Source organism: Zingiber officinale, chromosome 1A (assembly GCF_018446385.1).
Source record: "Zingiber officinale cultivar Zhangliang chromosome 1A, Zo_v1.1, whole genome shotgun sequence".
Lineage (NCBI taxonomy): Eukaryota > Viridiplantae > Streptophyta > Magnoliopsida > Zingiberales > Zingiberaceae > Zingiber > Zingiber officinale.
The window spans coordinates 131,452,391-131,472,744 of NC_055987.1; the positions used below are offsets into that span (position 1 = coordinate 131,452,391).

Consider the following 20,354-nt stretch of genomic DNA (forward strand, 5'->3'; position numbering starts at 1 on the left):
CAAACCGAAGGAGTACCTTGTCAATGTATGTACTCTGACTTAGGCCAAGTAATCTCTTAGATCTATCTCTATATATCTGTATCCCTAAAATCCGGGATGTCTCACCTAAGTCCTTCATTGAGAAGCAACTCCCTAGCCAGGTCTTGACAGACTGAAGCATAGGGATGTCCTTCCCAATGAGTAGTATGTCATCCACATACAATATGAGGAAGACAACTACGTCCCCTACAACCTTCTTGTAGACACAAGGTTCATCTTCGTTTTTGATGAAACCAAACTGTTTGATTGCATCATCGAAACAAAGATTCCAGCTCCGAGAAGCTTGCTTTAGTCCATAAATGGACCTATGCAGCTTGCATACTCTGCTAGTATGCTGTGGATCTACAAAACCCTCAGGTTGTGTCATGTACACATCCTCGAGTAGGTTTCCATTCAGAAACGCGGTTTTGACATCCATCTGCCATATCTCATAGTCATGGTAGGCTGCAATAGCAAGCATGATCCGAATGAACTTAAACATCGCTACTGGAGAAAAGGTTTCATCATAGTCAATACCATGAATCTGCTTGAAACCTTTAGCTACCAAGCGACTCTTATAGATAAGTCCATCCATGTCAGTCTTTCTCTTAAAGACCCACTTATACTTAATGGGTTTTACTCCTTCAGGTGGATCAACCAAAGTCCATACTTGGTTGGTGTACATGGATTCCATCTCGGATCTCATGGCCTCTAGCCATTTCTCGGAATCTGGTCTCATCACAGCTTCCTGATATGTGGTAGGCTCATCCTCTATGAGCATAACGTCATCATGGTCAGATAAGAGAAATGAGTATCTCTCAGGCTAACGACGTACCCTATCAGACCTGCGAAGAGGTATGTCTACATGGACTAGTTGTTGTTCCTTAACTCTTTTTGGAACAACATCATCCACAACACTTTGTGGTTCCAGTTCAACTTCCATCGAGGCTTCAGTGCTATTATTCACATCTTGAACTTCTTCAAGATCGAACATGCTCCCACTAGTCTTTCTAGAAACAAAGTCCCTTTCTAGAAAGACCCCAGTCTTTGCCATAACTACCTTGTGCTGACTGGGAATGTAGAAGTAATATCCCTTAGTTTCCTTGGGATATCCGATAAAATAGCACTTGTCGGATTTGGGTCCTAGACTTGACGTCGAACGTAAGCCTCACAACCCCAAATCCTCATGAAAGACACCTAGGCATCTCTCCCAGTCCATATCCTATATGGTGTCTTTATCACGGCCTTGGATGGAACTCGGTTGAGTATAAAAGCTACCGTGTCTAGAGCATAGCCCCAAAGGTATGTCGGAAGATCAGTGTGACTCATCATAGATCGTGCCATATCTAATAGGGTACGATTCCTCCTTTCGGATACACCATTCCACTATGGTGTTCCAGGAAGAGTGAGTTGGGATAGAATCCCACACTCAGCTAGGTAGTCACGAAACTCATGGCTAAGGTATTCTCCACCTCGATCTGATCGAAGTATCTTAATACTCTTGCCAAGCTGGTTCTGTACTTCATTCTTGTATTCTTTGAACTTTTCAAAGGATTCAAACTTATGTGTCATCAAATACACATAACCATATCTACTGAAATCATCAGTAAATGTGATGAAGTACCTATAACCGCCTCTAGCAGCAACATTGAAAGGGCCACATACATCACTATGTATGAGTCCTAACAAATCAGTTGCTCTCTCGCTGTGCCCACTAAAGGGAGTCTTGGTCATCTTGCCTCGTAGGCATGACTCGCATATCTCATATGATTCAAAATCAAATGAGTCCAACAAACCATCCTTATGGAGTTGGGATAAGCGCTTGTCATTTATATGACCTAAGCGACAGTGCCAAAGGTAAGTTTGGTTCATGTCATTTGACTTGAACCTCTTGGTATTTACGTTATAGATAGGGCTCTCAAGGTCTAGAATATAGAGTCCGTTTAACAGAGGTGCACTACAATAGAACATATCGTTTAAATAAACGGAACAACATTTGTTCTTTATAGTAAACGAGAAACCTTTCTTGTCTAAACAAGAAACTGAAATAATGTTCTTAGTTAATGTAGGCACATAACAACAATCGTCTAACTCTAGTACAAGCCCAGAGGGCAGAGATAAAAAGTAAGTCCCTACAGCAACAGCAGCAACCCGTGCTCCATTGCCTACTCGTAGGTCCACCTCGCCCTTTGTCAATGCCCTGCTATTTCTCAGCGCCTGCACATCAGTACAAATGTGAGAAGCATATCCAGTATCTAATACCCATGATGTAGAAATAAATAGATTGACTTCTATAACATATATACCTGAAGTGGAAGTCTCACTTCGCTTCTTCTTAAGATCCTCCAAGTATACCTTGCAGTTCCTCTTCCAGTGCCCGGTCTTACCGCAGTGGAAGCAGGTAGCATCCTAGGCTTCAGTGCCTTGCCTTTGCCCTTTGCTTGGGACTTTCCTTTGCCTTTGGGCTTGCCCTTGCCCTTATGTTTCTGAACCATCAGAACAGTGTTGGGCTTAGCCTTCTTAAGGTTTAGCTCAGCAGTTCTTAACATGCTGAGCAGCTCGGGTAGTGGCTTGTCAATCTCGTTCATATTGTAGTTTAGAACGAATTGACTGTAGCTATCCGGCAAGGATTGCAAGATCAGGTCAGTGGCCAGCTCTTGGCCAAGAGGGAACTCCAACCTTTGTAGGTTCTCCATGTACCCAATCATTTTGAGTACATATGGGTCTACTGGAGCCCCGTCTGACATCTTGCACTGAAACAGTGTCCTTGAGATCTCAAATCTCTCATGCCTCGCTTGACATTGATACAGTTGACGAAGATGTTCAACCATATCGTAAGCGCCCATTAACTCGTGTTGCTTCTGAAGCTCAGAGTTCATGGTCACGAGCATTAGACATGACACATCTAATGCGTCATCTTGATGCTTCTTGTAAGCATCTTTGTCAGCTCGCGGGGCATTGGCAGGAGGAGCCTCCGGAATGGGTTGCTCCACGTACAGTTTACGTTCTTAGGTGAGAACTATTCTCAGGTTCCTGTACCAGTCCAGGAAGTTTGCTCCGTTGAGCTTGTCCTTCTCAAGGACAGATCGCAGGGAGAAGGTGTTCGTATTTGACGTCATGGTTATCTACAACAGAATAAAAGCATAAATAAATATCATATTCTTAATCATTTAATTAGGCCTTTAACTAAATGATGCTCCCACTGAATTCTATAATTCATGTGGGACAAGATCCACATCACACTAACCCTTGAGTTAGCTTTGGCTAATACGCCCAAGATTTAGTATGATCGGTAGGTAACGATTACCAATTACATCTCTATGCAACTCTTGTTTATAGGATAAAATCCGCATTTATATTAAAACTCGAGTTAGCTTTGGCTAATACACCCGAGAGTTAATATAAACGTGATTTTGTCCTACCTTTCTAACCATTGGAAGAATGCCTATAGTTATACTCGATCCAACCGAGTTAACTAGGGATACTCAATCTTATTGAGTTTATACTCGCCCATGCGTTGATAGGCGGGACCAAGATTGTCCCTCCGCACCCTACCAAGATAGTATGCGTTGCTCTGCTTTGGCAGATTCAACAACATCATGCGATCGAGGTAGTGATGGGTATCACGGCATGGTAGGCATTTTGAGTTGTCGTGATTTAGATCTAATCTAAATGATGTTGTATCATATACTCGAAGTAGATCTAATCTAATTGATAGAGTGCATCTTGTACACGATGTAGATCTAATCTAATCGTAAGGGTGCATCTTGTGCACGATTTAGATCTAATCTTAATCGCTAGGCACTAATTAATTACTTAATTAAACATGCATCATATACACAAGTAATTAACTAAGTTTTGTGATTAGTCATGGCCCTACTACGATCTTCTCAAGCCAATGAGAAGATCGGATGCTCAACCTAAGGTCAACTTCTCAAGCGCCTTCCTTTTGACCACCTTGTGTTGCTCGCGCCCTCCTCGTAACTCCGTCTCGTGTGGACCTTCCACCGCTTCAAAATTACATTACAATTTTGAAACTCGAGTTACATTCGAGTCTAAATCTAATTACAACCAGAATAAAAGGAAGGCACGATGCGCAGGTCGCGAAAAATAAAAATAAAAATAAAAATACAAGCACGCACAACACATAACGGCACGCAGGCCGTATTATGAATTACAACACAATATCCAAATCTAATTTGGGTCATTTGGGCCATGACTATCACAAAATTAATATATAATTCAAAATTATATAGTTCTGTAATTTTTCTGTAATTTTTCATAATTTTACAGATTTTATGAGTAAATTTTTCCCGACGGTCCCAATTAGCGATTTCGGGCGCAATCGCGGAGCAAATCCCCTTGCGTGGTTAGGGGCAGTACCCCTACCCGCGATCTAACCATCGCGAATTGCTCCTAAGCGATCCAAGAGCACCTTATCCCGCTGTCCCAAAAAGATTTGGGTCGAAACGATGCCGTTTCAGAAAAAAAACTTCTCGGTAGTCGAAGCCTACAAGTGTATACACACTTGTGCTTTGCTTCTACGAGAAATATTACTTTTAAAACTATAAAAACCATAAATTTACAGAAATGTACAGAAGCTTTAATTTTTCATAAAAATCAAATTAAACTCGTACAAGCTTCGCACGTGGCTCTAATACCACTGTTGGGTTTTTCGGGCCGCGAAAACCGTGTTTTCGCTTCACGGAAACCCCGAATCACCCTAGCCATTGGATCTCGTGCGAAGAAAACTTTCCGAAAACATGATACGAGTACGAGTTTACAACTTAGATCTAACCTAGATCTACATGAAACGAGTTATACCTTTGAAGCGAAGCCCTTCGCGTTCCCGCTCGTCCAAACGGTGCCGGATCTCAAGAGTATCAAGATAGATACTCCTCTAGAAGTATCCACACGGACTCGTAGGTGGAGAAAAACACACAAAGAGGTGTGCTAGCACCTATGTGTGGTTCGGCCAAGTTGAGGAGGAGAGGGAGAGGAAGAGAGCTCCAAGAGGAAGAAGGAAGAAAAATGCACACTTGAATGAAAAATTGAATTCTAATTTAAACAAAAGTGGTCGGCCACTCTCCATTGTGTAACTCCCAAAATTGCATTAAGTGCAATTAATGTGAAGCTATTAAAGAAAATGGCTTTGTAACTTCCATGAGGTGGCACCTATGATGATGTAGAGTAACATCATTGGTCCATATCATTGCCAACTCATCAATGAGGTGGCATAAAGTCAAGTCAAACTTGACTTTTAATCTTCCTCTCAAGTCAAGTCAAACTTGACCAAATCTCTTCCATGGTTGATCGAATCCAACCATTTGATTCAAGCTAACTTAATATAATGAATCTAATTCATTTAATTAAATTGATTCAATGAGTCAAAATCTAAATTAGACTCATTGAACATATGATCAACTTGAGTCGAACTCAAGTTAGCCCAATTAGGATTACTCTTAATCCAATTTGATTCATCAAATGAATCTAATCCTCTTGGTTCATCATATGAACCTAATCTCCATCTAATTGTCCTAAGTGTGTGACCCTATAGGTTCTTGTAACGTTGGCAATGCCCTAAACCCATTTAGGAGCATAAGTAATGAGCAGTATCTAGCAACACATCATTACTACCCAAGTTACAAGAATGTCGAGATCCAACATCACCTTGTGACTACTAATTGTGACTCCTCACAATATATGACAAGTGTCCTTCTATCCTAGACATCTAGATTGGTCAATGTGAGGCATAGACCGTGTCATCCTCTGACCAATCTAAATCTTGAATTCCAAGTAGACTCACTAAATCAAATGAGCTCAATATCCTATATTGACTCATTTGGGCATGGTCATGCACTTCGTGTTCTCACTCTATCAAGAATACTGATGTCACTCCCGTCATATAGGAGGGATAGATCTCATCTACATCACTCGCATCCCTCTGCATAATTCATTACATACCCAGTAATCGCCTTTATAGTCCACCCAGTTACAGGTGACGTTTGACGAAACCAAAGTACATAACTCCTTATGTAGGGATCCATGGTGACTTCAGGTCTAAGGACTAGTAGTCATACTAATAGTCACATGAGAAAGTATATGACACTCATATAACGATCCATGATACTTTCTCATGGCGGGTCATTCAGTATACATTCTCTAATGTATACCCATGTGTCAACTTGATATCTCTATATCCATGACTTGTGAGATCAAGTCATCGAGTTGACCTACATGCTAGTCTTATTGCATTAACATTGTCCCTGAATGTTAATACTCGACTAGGAATGATTTAGAGTAGTGTTCCCTATATCATCTCACTATCGACTCATCCAATCGATTGATATAGGTAAGAACCTTCTACTCTAGGACGTTATTATACTTAGTTTATTTGGCACCAATACAAGTAAGTATAATAACCAAAAACCAAATGCCTTTATTTATATAGAATATGATACAACAAGTCCAAAATACAATCATCAAATGATTGGCTCTAGGGCTCTAGCTAATACTAAAAACCTAGCTTTTTGTAAACATTTATTTTTGAAATAAATAATCACATTGGTCAAATGTCTACATTTATGCTAAGTGTAGTTGTTCAATTAATATATATTGTAGATAACATGGTGTGTGGTGTCACACACAGAAAATCATGTTATCAGTTCCTTATAAATTATAAACAGTAGCTCACAACTAAGATGGAAAGGAACAAACCATTGGAATAGTTGTAGTGTAATTTGGTATTAGTTTATCTTAACTATAAAATTACACTAGTACACTCTGAGTGTATTGAGCAAGACCATTTAAGGTAAGTTCTTTTTATACTGACTGTATAAAAGAACAAGACATTTGCTATTATGGAAGTGTGTTCTCTTAATCCTGATATAATAACAAGCGCATATATTTAGTATTTATTTTTTTAATTTATCAAAGGGTGCGATTTAGTTCGATAAATCAATAGGCCTGATAAGTTGGGAAATAATATTATTTATAGTGTGTGTTGTTGATTATAGAAGGAAACTGTGTCCTAGGAATCTAGGTTGATGATGTCCCCAAGAAGAGCTCGTAAGGATTGTCATGTAAACCCTGCAGGTGGACTTAGTCCGACATGACGATGAAGTTGAGTGATACTACTCTTGGAGCTAGATATTAATTAAGTGAGTTGTCAATAACTCATTTAATTAGTGAGCATTCTATATCTTAAACACAGAGAGACTAACACACTCATGATAAGACAGATCCCATATAGTAATATGAGATTGGTGCAGTAGTTCAATAATAACTCTTTAGTGAATGAGATATTATTGATGAACTCGAGTTGGGTGTTCGGGGCGAACACGGGAAGCTCAAGTTCATCAGGAGACCAAAACCAATTCCTCCTCTCGGTCCCTGTCGTAGCCTCTTATTTAAAAAGTCTTATATCCACCTATACCCACCTTCTTACCCATCCTTAGGTGGCCGGCCAAGACAAGCTTGAAGCCCAAGCAAGGGTCGACCAAGACATGGCTTGGATGGGTTGAAGTGTGGTCGGCCTAGCTTGAAACCAAGCTTAGGTGGTCGGCCACAATAAATTAAAAGGATTTTATTTTTTTAAATCTTTCCTTATGTGGAAGCCATGGTTTTAAAAGAGAGTTTAAAATTTAAATCTTTCCTTTTATAATTTTCTACAAAAGATTAAGAGAAAGGTTTGATATCTTTCCTTGTTTGTAGTTAAAAGAAAGATTTTAATTATTGATAAAACTTTCCTTTTTTGTAACCATCCTCATGATTTTGAAAGAGAGTTTTAAAATTAAATCTTTCCTTTTATAGTTTTCTACAAAAGATTAAGAAAAAGATTTGATATCTTTCCTTATTTGTAGTTAAAAAGAAGATTTTAATTTTAGAGAAAACTTTCCTTTTTGTAAATCATCCACATGTTTTAATAAAGGGATTTTAATTTATAAATGTTTTCTTTTATAACCAACCATGAAGGGAATTTTTAAAAGAGAAATTTTTATTTTAAAATTTCTGGAAACAAATTAGGGAGTTTTAATTTTTATTTAAAACTTTCCTTATTTGGAGGACAATGAGGTGGTCGGCCATTAAGGGTTGAAAAGGAAATTTTTTATTAAATTTTCCTTCTTAAACATTGGCAAGGAATATAAGGAAATTTTATTTATTAAACTTTCCTTATTTGCCAAGACTAAGGAATATAAAAGAGAGGGTAGAGGTGTCTCACCTCATAACAATACATCTATTATTTCCTCTCCTCTCTTCATTAGTGGTGGTTGGCCCTCATCCTCTCCTCCTTTTCTTCTTCTTTGGCCGGCGGCATCAACTCTCTAGGAGACTCTTGGTGGTTGCATTTTGCTTGGAGAAGAAGTATAGAAAGGTAGATTTGTTTCTTTGCATCCCTTGGAGCTTGGTTGGTGGTCGAAGTTCTTCATCTCTAGGAGATTGTTGTTGGCCGAAACTTGCAAGGAGAAGAAGGAGGCTTGGGTGGATTCTCGTCTCGGTAATCGTCGCCCACACGATGTCCAAGATAAGAAGAGGAATACGACAGAAGATCGTGAGCTCTATAAGCTATAAAAGGTATAACTAGTTATTAGTTTCCGCATCATAACTAGTTCATCCTTTTATTTAGATCTTGAAATACCAAACACAAGAGGCTAATGATTCTAGGTTTCGAATTTATGATTCGAGTTATGTTTTTTTTGTTTTTCCAACTTGTGATTCGATTGTTCCTTTTGGTTAAACCTAGGGTTACTATAAAGAAATTAAATATTAAATTTCGTTGAAAGGCTTTGTCTAGGAAGTGGTGGATGCTCCCATACCCAAGAATGCCTAGTGCCTCGCCATGTTTAACCTGGAAACCTATCTCTGAAATTAATATTTAATTAAATTTGTAACATGGGTGGATTTAGATCAATAATGTTAAGCATCGTTTACGATCCAAGTCTTAACCACTAAGAACAGATAAGTTGAATTTGGAATCAATAATGTTAAGTTCTATTTGTGATTCCAAATTTAATTTCTAAATAACACAATAGGTTGTTAGGAATGGTTCAGGACTTATACAAAATTTTTGTACAGGGGAACCGGTACGATATTCCGAATAACAACCAACAATTGGTATCAGAGCTAGAGTTTACCTCTGTGTGTTTGGTTTTCAGTTTAATTATGCACATATCATACATAATTTAGGCAGGATAATAGTAGGATATGCTAACTCTATGGTTGCAGGCTCCAACTATTATGGCTTATAGAGATTGTGTGTGATTGGACCCTTGGACATGTCAAGGGCATTTTATTTGTGTGCGTGATTGTATGTATTAAAAATAGTAGGAGTTGTATTAGATTTAGGATTTTACATTTTTGTTTCGATCTAGATTACATGTACATTCTTTTGTGGAATATAGGATCGATATATATAAAATTCTATTTTTGTTGCAGATCGTATCCTTGCGAGGCGTGGTTCTATTTGTGGACCAGAGGCGCAATGGAAAAAGAAGCAAAATAGATGCGGCGACTAGACCTGATTGCGGTGGCTAAAGATGGTAGCAGCTAGTGTTGCCAGCACACGGAGGACAGTGATGGAAAAGGCCATAATAGTTGGAAAATTGTTTTTCCATATTTATTACTTTATTTGTTGTGATGTGTGTGTGCATGGTTAAAATTCCTCACCTTAAATAACTAAGTGGGAGAGGGATTAGTAAATAAATTTCATGGCCTCCATTACTGGTTTGTAAGTGATGCAACAAACTTACGTGTTGGCTCTGAGTACCTTCCTCCACAACGGATGAGTTTGTTTGCGGATCACTAGGTCAAACTTCCTTTGTGGATGGTTATAGGAAATTATTTAGGAGTGTATGATCTTCTCCAACTGAAGAGGTGCAATCCTATTTAATGGACTAAGTATCAAATAATGGTATACACTTAAGCACATTTAATAGTATCCTCCCCAACGGAGTCACTGGTATTATTTGTGTGACCAAAGGAATACCAACTATTAATTTTATTTGTCATAAAGTTAGGATGACAAGATAATAAAATTAATGGGTAAGACCCTTCTCTTACAAATGTTTGATTTTGTATACGTTCACACTAACGTGACATGCAAAATTCACGGTGTTTTGAGGTGTTGGTAAATTTAAATAGTATTGTTTGAGGAATCAATATTATTCTAAATTTAGAGTCTTGATCAATACTTATTTTGTGATTCTTAGGATGACTTTCAACCCACTGACTATTATACTGAAAAAGAACAAACTTACTGGCCCTAACTACATAGATTGGAAAAGAAACCTGGACATTGTCCTAACTGCTGAAGGCTATAAGTTTGTATTGTTAGAGGTCTGCCCTAAATGTGTCTAATGGCAATTCTAGTGAAGAAGAGATTGAGTATCATAGGAAATGGGTCAAGGAAGATGAGAATGCGCGGTGTTACATTTTGGCTTCAATGTCAAATGTACTGCAACATCAGCATCAGGACTTGCCAATTGCCTATGACATGATGAACAATCTCAAGGAACTCTTCGGATACTAGAATCGGGATGCCAGGCAAGAGGCAATGAGAAAACTAATGACAGCCACCATGTCAGAGGGGACACCCGTAAGGGATCATATCCTAAAGATGATGGCTTATTTGAATGAAATACAAATCCTTGGAGCTGAAATCGATGGGGAAACCCAAATCGATATTATTCTCCAAACGCTATCCAGAAGTTTTGAGCAGCTCCACCTGAACTATAACATGAACAAAATGGCTTATACGTTGGCGGAACTTTTGACAGAATTTCAGGCAGCAGAAGGTATATTTCGTCATAGTTCTCAGATTCACTTTGCTGAAAATATTTCTACTTCTAAGTCGAAAGGCAAGAAAAAGAAGAAACAGGCTAGCTTAGCAAAGAAGGTGAAAAGATCTCTAGGTATTGGACCTAAAGCTGGAGTGAAGAAGGCAAAGGGCAAGTGCTTCATCTGCAAGCAGTCGAGACATTGGAAGGCGGACTGTTCTCGTAGGAGAGAGAATAATAAAGGTATATCTTATTGTCTATTAGTTGAAACATGTTTAGCGGTGTTATCTACTAGTACCTGGTGTATGGATACAGGAGCCACTGATCATGTCTGCAATACATTGCAGGGGTTCCTGAAAATCCGATGACTATTTGAGGGAGAGATAATCGTCTACATGGGCAATGCTACGAAAGTGGCGACTATTGCAGTGGGAGACGTCTACTTATCATTTGATAGGAATAGAAGTTTGGTTTTGAAAAATTGTCTTTTGTACCAACTTTTAGAAAGGATTTAATTTCAGTTTCTAAACTGTTTATGGATGGATATTTTGTTTTTTTAATGATAAAGTAGTTATCAAGAAGAATAGGGTTATTATTTGTTCTGGTATATTAGTAGGCAATTTGTATACTCTAAATTCAATAACTCCCATAAAGTAACAAATGAAAATTAATAGCACATCTTCTAATTCTAATAAGAGAAAGGAACCTTCGCAAATGAATTAAACATATCTTTGGCATCTAAGGCTTGGTCATATTAACTTGAGTAGGATTCAAAGGCCAATAGCCGATGGACTCTTGGGTTCATTAGTGTTGGAAAACTTTCCAACTTGCGAATCTTGCTTGGAAGGTAAAATGACCAAGAGACCTTTTAAGGCCAAGGGGTATAGAGCCAAAGATGTGTTAGAACTAGTTCATTCTGATTTGTGTGGTCCTATGTCTATCCAGGCAAGAGGTGGTTTCGAATATTTTGTCTCTTTTATAGATGGCTATTCGAGATATAAGTGCATTTACTTGATGCGCCGTAAGTCTGAATGCTTTGATAAGTTCAAAGAATACAAGGCTGATGTGGAGAAACATCATGGTAAAAGTATCAAGACACTACGGTCTGATCGTGGTGGCGAATACCTCTTTGGAGAGTTTAGGAATTACTTATCAGAGGCTGGGATTCAATCCCAATTGTTTGCACCTGGTACACTCCAACAGAATAGTGTGGCAGAACAAAGGAATAGGACTCTTATGGAAATGGTTAGATCGATGATGGGTTATTCAGAATTACCAAATTCATTTTGGGGATATGCTCTGGAAACAGCAATGTACATTCTGAATATGGTACCTTCTAAATCAGTACCCTTTATTCCCATGGAATTGTGGAATGGACGTAAGCCTAGTCTGAGTCATATTCGGATATGGGGTAGTCCAGCATATGTACTGAAGGGAGATATTGACAAGTTGGAATCACGTACAAAAGTTTATCTGTTTGTAGGATAACCTAAGGGAACAAAAGGTGGTTTGTTTTATAATCCTAAAAATCAGAAGATCATTATTAGCACCAATGCTCGATTTTTAGAGGAAGATTATGTAATAAACCATAAGCTCATGAGTAAAATTGTTCTAGAAGAAATGTGAGAGGGCACGCCTACTTTAGTACCAACAGTGCAAGATGAAATATCACAAGAAACTGCAACACGTATGATACACAACAACAAACAGTGCCTCGTCGTAGTGGGAGGGTTGTTATGCAACCTGAGGGATTCATGTTTTTGGGAGAGTCTTCGGACTTGGTCCCTGGTGAACATGAACCTGATCCCCAGACATATGACAAAGCACTCCAAGATAAAGATACAGTATCTTGGCAAAGAGCGATGAACTCTGAAATAGAATCTATGTATTCTAACAAAGTCTGGGAGCTTGTAGAACCACCAAATGGTGTAAAAGCCGCTGGATGTAAGTGGATCTACAAAAGGAAAAGAGGGGCAGATGGGAAGGTGAAAACCTTCAAAGCAATGCTTGTTGTAAAAGGGTACACTCAGAAAGAGGGAATCGATTATGAGGAAACTTTTTTATCGGTGGTCATGCTTAAGTCTATCCGGATACTCTTATCCATTGCCGCTTATATGGATTATGAGGTTTGGTAAATGGATGTCAAGACAGCTTTCCTTAACGAAAGTCTTGAAGAAAACAACCATATGAAGCAACCAGGCGGGTTCATTGAAAAAGACAAAGAGCATCTAGTGTGAAAGCTAAATCGGTCTATTTATGGACTGAAGCAAGCTTCAAGATCTTGGAACATCTGATTTAATGAAGTAATCCAGTCGTATGGATTTATTCAGTGTCCGGATGAGTCTTGTGTATATAAGAAGTGTGATGGAAACATGGTGGTATTTCTTGTACTATACGTAGATGACTTTTGTTAGTTAGAAATAATATCAAAGTGTTGACAGAAGTAAGGGTATGGTTGTCCAAGAAATTCGATATGAAGGACTTAGGAGAATGCACACATATTCTTGAGATCAAAGTAATAAGGGATCACAAGAAAAGGATGTTGTGCTTGTCCCAAGCTTCGTATATCAATACAATCCTTGCTTGTTTTAGCATGCAAGACTCCAAGAAAGGTTTTCTACCTTTTAGGCATGGAGTAGCTTTATTTAAAGAGATGTCTCCGAAGACATCAAAGGAGATAGATGACATGAAGGCAGTTCCTTATACTTCGGCTATCGGAAGCCTAATGTACGTTATACTGTGTATGAGACCGGATATCTATTTTGTCGTGGGCATGGTTAGCAGATATCAAAGTAACCCTGGACAAGGACATTGGACTGTTGTAAAGCATATATTGAAGTACCTGAGAAGGACTAGAGATTATATGCTAGTTTACCAAGTAGATGATTTAATCCCTGTGGGTTTTACGGATTCTGACTTTCAATCAGATAGGGACAATAGTAAGTCTATATCAGGATATGTGTTTACTTTAGGAGGTGGAGCCATAGCATGGAGGAGTGTTAAGCGGAAATGTGTTTCAGACTCAACCATAGAAGCTGAGTATGTGGCAGCCTCTGAGACAGCCAAAGAAACAGTGTGGCTCAGGAACTTCTTGATGGACTTAGATGTGATTCCTGGTTTGCCCAAAATCATCACAATTTATTGTCATAATAGCGGTGTAGTAGCAAACTCGAAGGAACCACAAGCCCATAAGGTAAGTAAACACATAGAGTGCAAGTACCACCTGATACGAGACATCGTAAAGCGAGGAGAAATTGTTGTCGCCAAGATTGCATCAGCGGATAACCTGGCAGATCCTTTCACTAAGGCCCTTCTGGCGAAATCTTTTGATTGACATGTTGAAGGAATGGGAATCAGATGTATGGCAGCGTTTATGACAGTATAGTCTTTTAGTATAAGTGGGAGATTATTAGAGTGTATACTAAAAGCCTAGCTTTTTGTAAACATTTATTTTGAAATAAATAATCACATTGGTCAAATGTCTACATTTATATGCTAAGTGCAGATGTTCAATTAATTTATATTGTAGATAACATGGTGTGTGGTGTCACACACAGAAGATCATGTTATCAATTCCTTATAATTTATAAACAGTAGCTCACGACTAAGATGGATAGAACAAACCATTGGAATAGTCGTAGTGTAATTTGGTATTAGTTTATCTTGACTATAAAATGACACTAGTACACTTTGAGTGTATTGAGCAAGACCATTTAAGGTAAGTTCTTTTTATACTGACTGTATAAAAGAACAAGACCTTTACTATTATGGAAGTGTGTGCTCTTAATCCTGATATAATAACAAGCGCATATATTTAGTATTTATTTTTTTAATTTATCAAAGGGTGTGATTTAGTTCGATAAATCAATAGGCCCGATAAGTTGAGAAATAATATATTATTTATAGTGTGTGTTGTTGATTATAGAAGGAAACTGTGTCCTAGGAATCTAGGTTGATGATGCCCCCAAGAAGAGCTCATAAGGATTGTCATGTAAACCCTGCAGGTGGACTTAGTCCAACATGACGATGAAGTTGAGTGGTACTACTCTTGGAGCTAGATATTAATTAAGTGAGTTGTCAGTAACTCATTTAATTAGTGGGCATTCTATATCTTAAACACAGAGAGACTAACACACTCATGATAAGAAGAAGCTCATATAGTAATATGGGATTAGTGCGGTAGTTCAATAATAACTCTTTAGTGGAATGAGATATTATTGATGAACTCAAGTTGGGTGTTCGGGGCAAACATGGGAAGCTCAAGTTCATCAGGAGACCAAAACCAATTCCTCCTCTCGGTCTCTGTCGTAGCCTCTTAATTATAAAGTGTTATATCTACTCATACCCACCTTCTTACCCACCTTAAGGTGGACGACCAAGCTTAGCTTAGAGCCCAAGCTAGGGTCGGTCAAACCAAGGTTAGATGGGTCAAGTAGGTGGTCGGCCCTAGCTTGAACCCAAGTTTAGGTGGCCGACCACAATAAATTAAAAGGATTTTAGTTTTTTTAAATCTTTCCTTATGTGGAAGTCATGGTTTTAAAAGAGAGTTTAAAATTTAAATCTTTCCTTTATAGTTTTCTACAAAAGATTAAGAGAAAGATTTGATATCTTTCCTTATTTGTAGTTAAAAGGAAGTTTTAATTTTTGATAAAACTTTCCTTTTTTGCAACCATCCTCATGATTTTAAAAGAGAGTTTTAAAATTAAATCTTTCCTTTTATAGTTTCTACAAAAGATTAAGAGAAAGGTTTGATATCTTTCCTTATTTGTAGATAGAAAGGAAGATTTTCATTTTGGAAAAAACTTTCCTTATTGTAATCATCCACATATTTTAATAGAGAGATTTTAAAAATTTCCTTTTATAACCAACCATGAAGGGAATTTTTTAAAAAGAAATTTTTATTTTAAAAAATTTCCGGAAACAAATTAAGAAGTTTTAATTTTGTGTTTAAAACTTTCCTTTTTTGGAAGAGTTGTAGGGGCCGACCACATTAATAAATAAAAGGAATTTTTAATTAAATTTTCCTTTTCATTGGCTAGGAAATTAAGGAAGTTTTAATTAAAACTTTCCTTATTTGTCAAGACCAAGGAATATAAAAGAGAGGGTAGAGGTGTCTCACCTCATAACAATCTATCTTCTATTATTCCTCTCTTCCTTGTGGTGGTCGGCCCTCTCTTCTTTCTCTTCCCCTATTCTTCTTCTTAAGTGGCCGGCGGCATCATCTTCTTAGAGAGATCTTGGTGGCCGGATTTTGCTTGGAGAAGAAGGAGAGATAGGAGGCTTTGTTTCTTAGCATCCCTTGGAGCTTGGTTGGTGGCCGAAGTTCTTCATCTCATGGAGTTTGTTGATTGACCAAAACTTGCTTGAAGAAGAAGGAAGCTTGGGTGGATTCTCATCTCGGTAGATCGTCGCCCACACGACGTCCGAGATAAGAAGAGAAATACGACAGAAGATCGTGAGGTATATAAGCTATAAAAGGTATAACTAGTTATTAGTTTCTGTATCATAACTAGTTCATCCTTTTATTTAGATCTTGAAATACCAAACACAAGAGGCTAATGAATGTAGGTTATCGAATTTATGTTTTCGATTTTGTGTTTCTTTTGTTTTTCGAACTTGTGATTCGATTGTTCTTTTTTGTTAAACCTAGGGTTACTATGAGGAAATTAAATATTGAATTTCATTGAAAGGCTTTGTCTAGGAAGTGATGGATGCTCCCATACCCAAGAAGTCCTAGTGCCTCGCCATATTTAACCTGGAAGTCGATCTCTGAAATTAATATTTAATTGAATTTGTAACATGGGTAGATTTGGATCAATAATGTTAAGCATCGTTTGCGATCCAAGTCTTAACCACTAAGAACAGATAAGTTGAATTTAGAATCAATAATGTTAAGTTCTGTTTGCGATTCCAAATTTAATTTCTAAAGAGCACAATAGGTTGTTAGGAATGGTTTAGGACTTGTACAAAATTTTTGTACAGGGGAACCAGTACGATATTCCGAGTAGCAACCAACACATCAAACCTTCTACGTTCTCTGTTGACTTGTCCAATAGCAAAATGACTAGCACGTATAATTTTTTAGTTCATGTGTTGTAGAGATAGTGTTAGTATGCTTGGTGTACCTCCTTTCTCTATCTTTAGTAGCATGAAATAAGCTAAGTATTGTACGGAGTTTAGTATAAGTCTTGGCCTAACCTTAAGGATCTTACTTTCACTTCACTTAAGTACTTAAGTTTGAATAGTAGAAATATTTTGAAATAGTTATGATTCATCCAATTTGCTTAGTACTTTTGTTCCCATGGGATTCCGTAGTTACATTTTGGTAACTGGATGACCTTGGATCATGGAAGCTCATTTGGAAAAGTCTAAATCCCAACATATGCATCTGACATTTGCGATTAGTGCTACACCTCTATAGCACCAAAATAATAATAATAATAATAATAATAATAAAAAGAGTTGAATAAGGGATAAAAAATTAGTTGTCGTGAGTGGAAACTAACAATTTACCCCTTTGAGACCGAGTTAGGTTACTGGGGAAATAAATGTTATGTTTCTCTTGATTCCGAGTAGTATCCTTTGAGACCTTGTGTAATTTAAGGAAAATGAACCAAGTGTGTGGCAGGTAAGTGTTTATCACCGGGAATTATAGGAACTCAATTGTATGACGACTTGACTAGGACAGAAAATAGAAACTTGAAGAGTTTGAGTTACTTATTGCACCGAGCACAAAGAACTTTTGCTTAGGTCATACTTAGGTCACTCCACAATCATGCTTATCAATGAAACTAGTTGATAGAGTTAGGTGAGTACACTAGGGATTATGATACACTATAAGAATTCATGAACATAGATTGCAGCATTTTGCTTGAGGACAAGCAAAGGTTCAAGTCTGGGGGTGTGATGTGCATAGATATTATGATCGTTTATGCATGGTTTAACACACATTCACTTGCTTTATTTGTATATATTCTTTGCACGATCATCTCTTTTATCGTTTATTCAGTATTTATTACTCTTTTGTCAGAGATCTGCTCTTTGTTGGGTTTTATGTTGACAAGGATAACTTTTGGAGTGAAAACGGCGATTGTCGATGGAGCAAAGCAGAGCACGACCGTGCAACCCTGCACGGTCATGTGGCCCTTCCAGACAGAGAGCATAGCATAGTCGTGCAACCTTGCACGTCCGTGTGGCCATTCCCCGAGAGAAAGCAGAGCTCGGCCGTGCAACCTTGCACGACCGTGCCTCACAACCAGCAGCCAAGATTCACACGGTCGTGTGAACCTCACACGGTCGTGAAGGGCAGCCCGAGCCAAAGCAAGACACGGTAGTGCAGATGTGGCACGGTCGTGCCACTTAACCCGAAAAGAAGAAGAGCTTGGCCGTGCGGATCTCGCACGGTCGTGGCACGGGTCATGCGGCGCCCGTGCCCTAGCCTATATATAGGCTTTTAACTCTTCTCCTCGGGGGGGAGGCGAGTCGTCATAAGACAGTTACCTTGGTGTCGTTCCACGCTATCCTGGACCTTCGTTCAACGATCCAAGATCACCTTCATCACCGCATCAACTCCAAAAGTAAATGATTGGATCCGAAGATTACTCGACGTTATTGGATAAGCATCTCTTATCTTTCTCTCTTCTCGTTTGAGGATTGTATGCTTACTTATATTATGTCGTTGGATTTTTCTCCTGCATCTATGGAGTAGATCCTTTGTTCTAGGAACAGGGAGTAGTTGTGGACAGGGTTTAATGTGAGACTCATGTTTATGCCTTTACTCATTGGATGATTTTGTTTGCTTTGTTTCTATTTGGTATGATGAGATTACCTTGTCATATTAGTTGATTGTGTAGGAATTTCTAATTTCGTAAAGAGATGATCTTAGATCGTATACCCGAGGGACCCTAGTGACAGGGGTAACCCATTCACGGACATTTAGGATACTCCCTTGAAAGGAGAGAGGCAACTTCTCCACAAGGAAGTAAGAGACCAAACCAAACTCCTATCTCTATCTCTAATGATACCGATTAGATTTGTATTCTTATGATCTACCGAGGCGCCCTAGTGACAGGGGTTAATCGTAACAGGATTTCACAGTGATTTTCTCTGTTTAGTGCTTAAGGATAGTAGCTTTAACTTCCGACGAATGCATGTTGATTGACAATGAGGAAAAGATAAACCATGATACATCAGGTTCCACCACAATGAAACTGAATTCCTAGAACTCTTCCCAAGCCAAGTTAAGATTTCTCTCTTTTGCTAGTTCTCACATCTACTTCCCCATTTCCTTTCTTCCTAAGAAATAGTTAACTTACAACAACAGTAGTTTAGCTAATTCTACGTGAATAATCGCTAATCCTTATAACTAGTCTTCGTGGGATCGATAATCTTTTATTACTGACGATGTATCTGTGCACTTGCGGAAGCGTAACAAATTTTTGGCGTCGTTGTCGGAGACTGCGTCGATAACATTAGTGAAAATCATATTGGATTAGACTAGACTTTGTTTTTCTTTATTTCACTTTACTTTCTGTATTTTTTTTAAAACGCTAAAAAAACATTAAAAAAAAGAGACAAATATATTTTAACTCTTTATTTACACTTGGATTATTCAATATCTTGTTCTTGCATGTGAAGAGCTAATCTTTCAGGAGAACTTCTGTCGTTCTATCCAGAAATTGATAGAACTTTCCTGAGAAAAAGAAACTTGTAGAAACTCCAAGCAGAACAAGAAACTTCTAAAATGGTTGACAAACGTTTGAAGGATTACGCAGCACCTTATGCACGAGGGTTTCGGTCTAACATCACTCGACCACCAATTGAAGCCAACAATTTTGAAATCAAGCCTACAGTGATCCACATGGTCCAATAAAATCAATTTGGAGGAGGACCGCACGACAATCCAAATCATCACTTGGAGCTTTTCTATGAGATTTGCAGTACTATGCAAGTAAATGGGGTCCCTCCAGAAATAGTAAGGTTACTTCTTTTTGGATTTTTCCTAAAAACAGAGCCAAACAATGGCTTAATTCTCTACCAGCAAACAACATAACATCTTGGGATCAGTTTGAGCAGAAATTTTTGGACAAATTTTACCCACCAAGTAAAAATGCACACATGAGGAATTTAATTGTAAGCTTCAAACAGATAGACTCAGAATCGCTATTCGAAGCATGAGACAGATTCAAGAGTATGTTAAGATAGTGCCCCCATCATGGCCTCGAGAAGTGGTTGATGCTACACACATTCTACAATGGAATCAACTACCACACGAAGGTGTCCCTCGATTCTGCAATAGGAGGGGTGTTAATGAACAGGAGTCTTGATGAAGCTGAAGAGATTATAGAAAATGTGGCACATAACCACCATCAGTGGGCAATTGAAAGATCTGGAGGTTCTTTCTCTGGGAATCCAATAAAGGCATCAGGAAAATTCGACGTAGATATAGTCACGCTCATGTCTGCAAAGCTGGATGCTCTGACCAAGAAGCTTGAGGCCATGAGGGACAACACGGCCAATGCAATAGTGTGTATTTGCGAAACTTGCGGAAGTTTGGATCTT

General features: G+C 38.3%; 1 pseudogene; it reads right to left on the reverse strand.

The window, feature by feature from the left end:
* Positions 1 to 19,942: 19,942 nt before the first annotated feature.
* LOC122039250 lies at positions 19,943 to 20,014 on the reverse strand (annotated as a pseudogene).
* Positions 20,015 to 20,354: the final 340 nt, after the last annotated feature.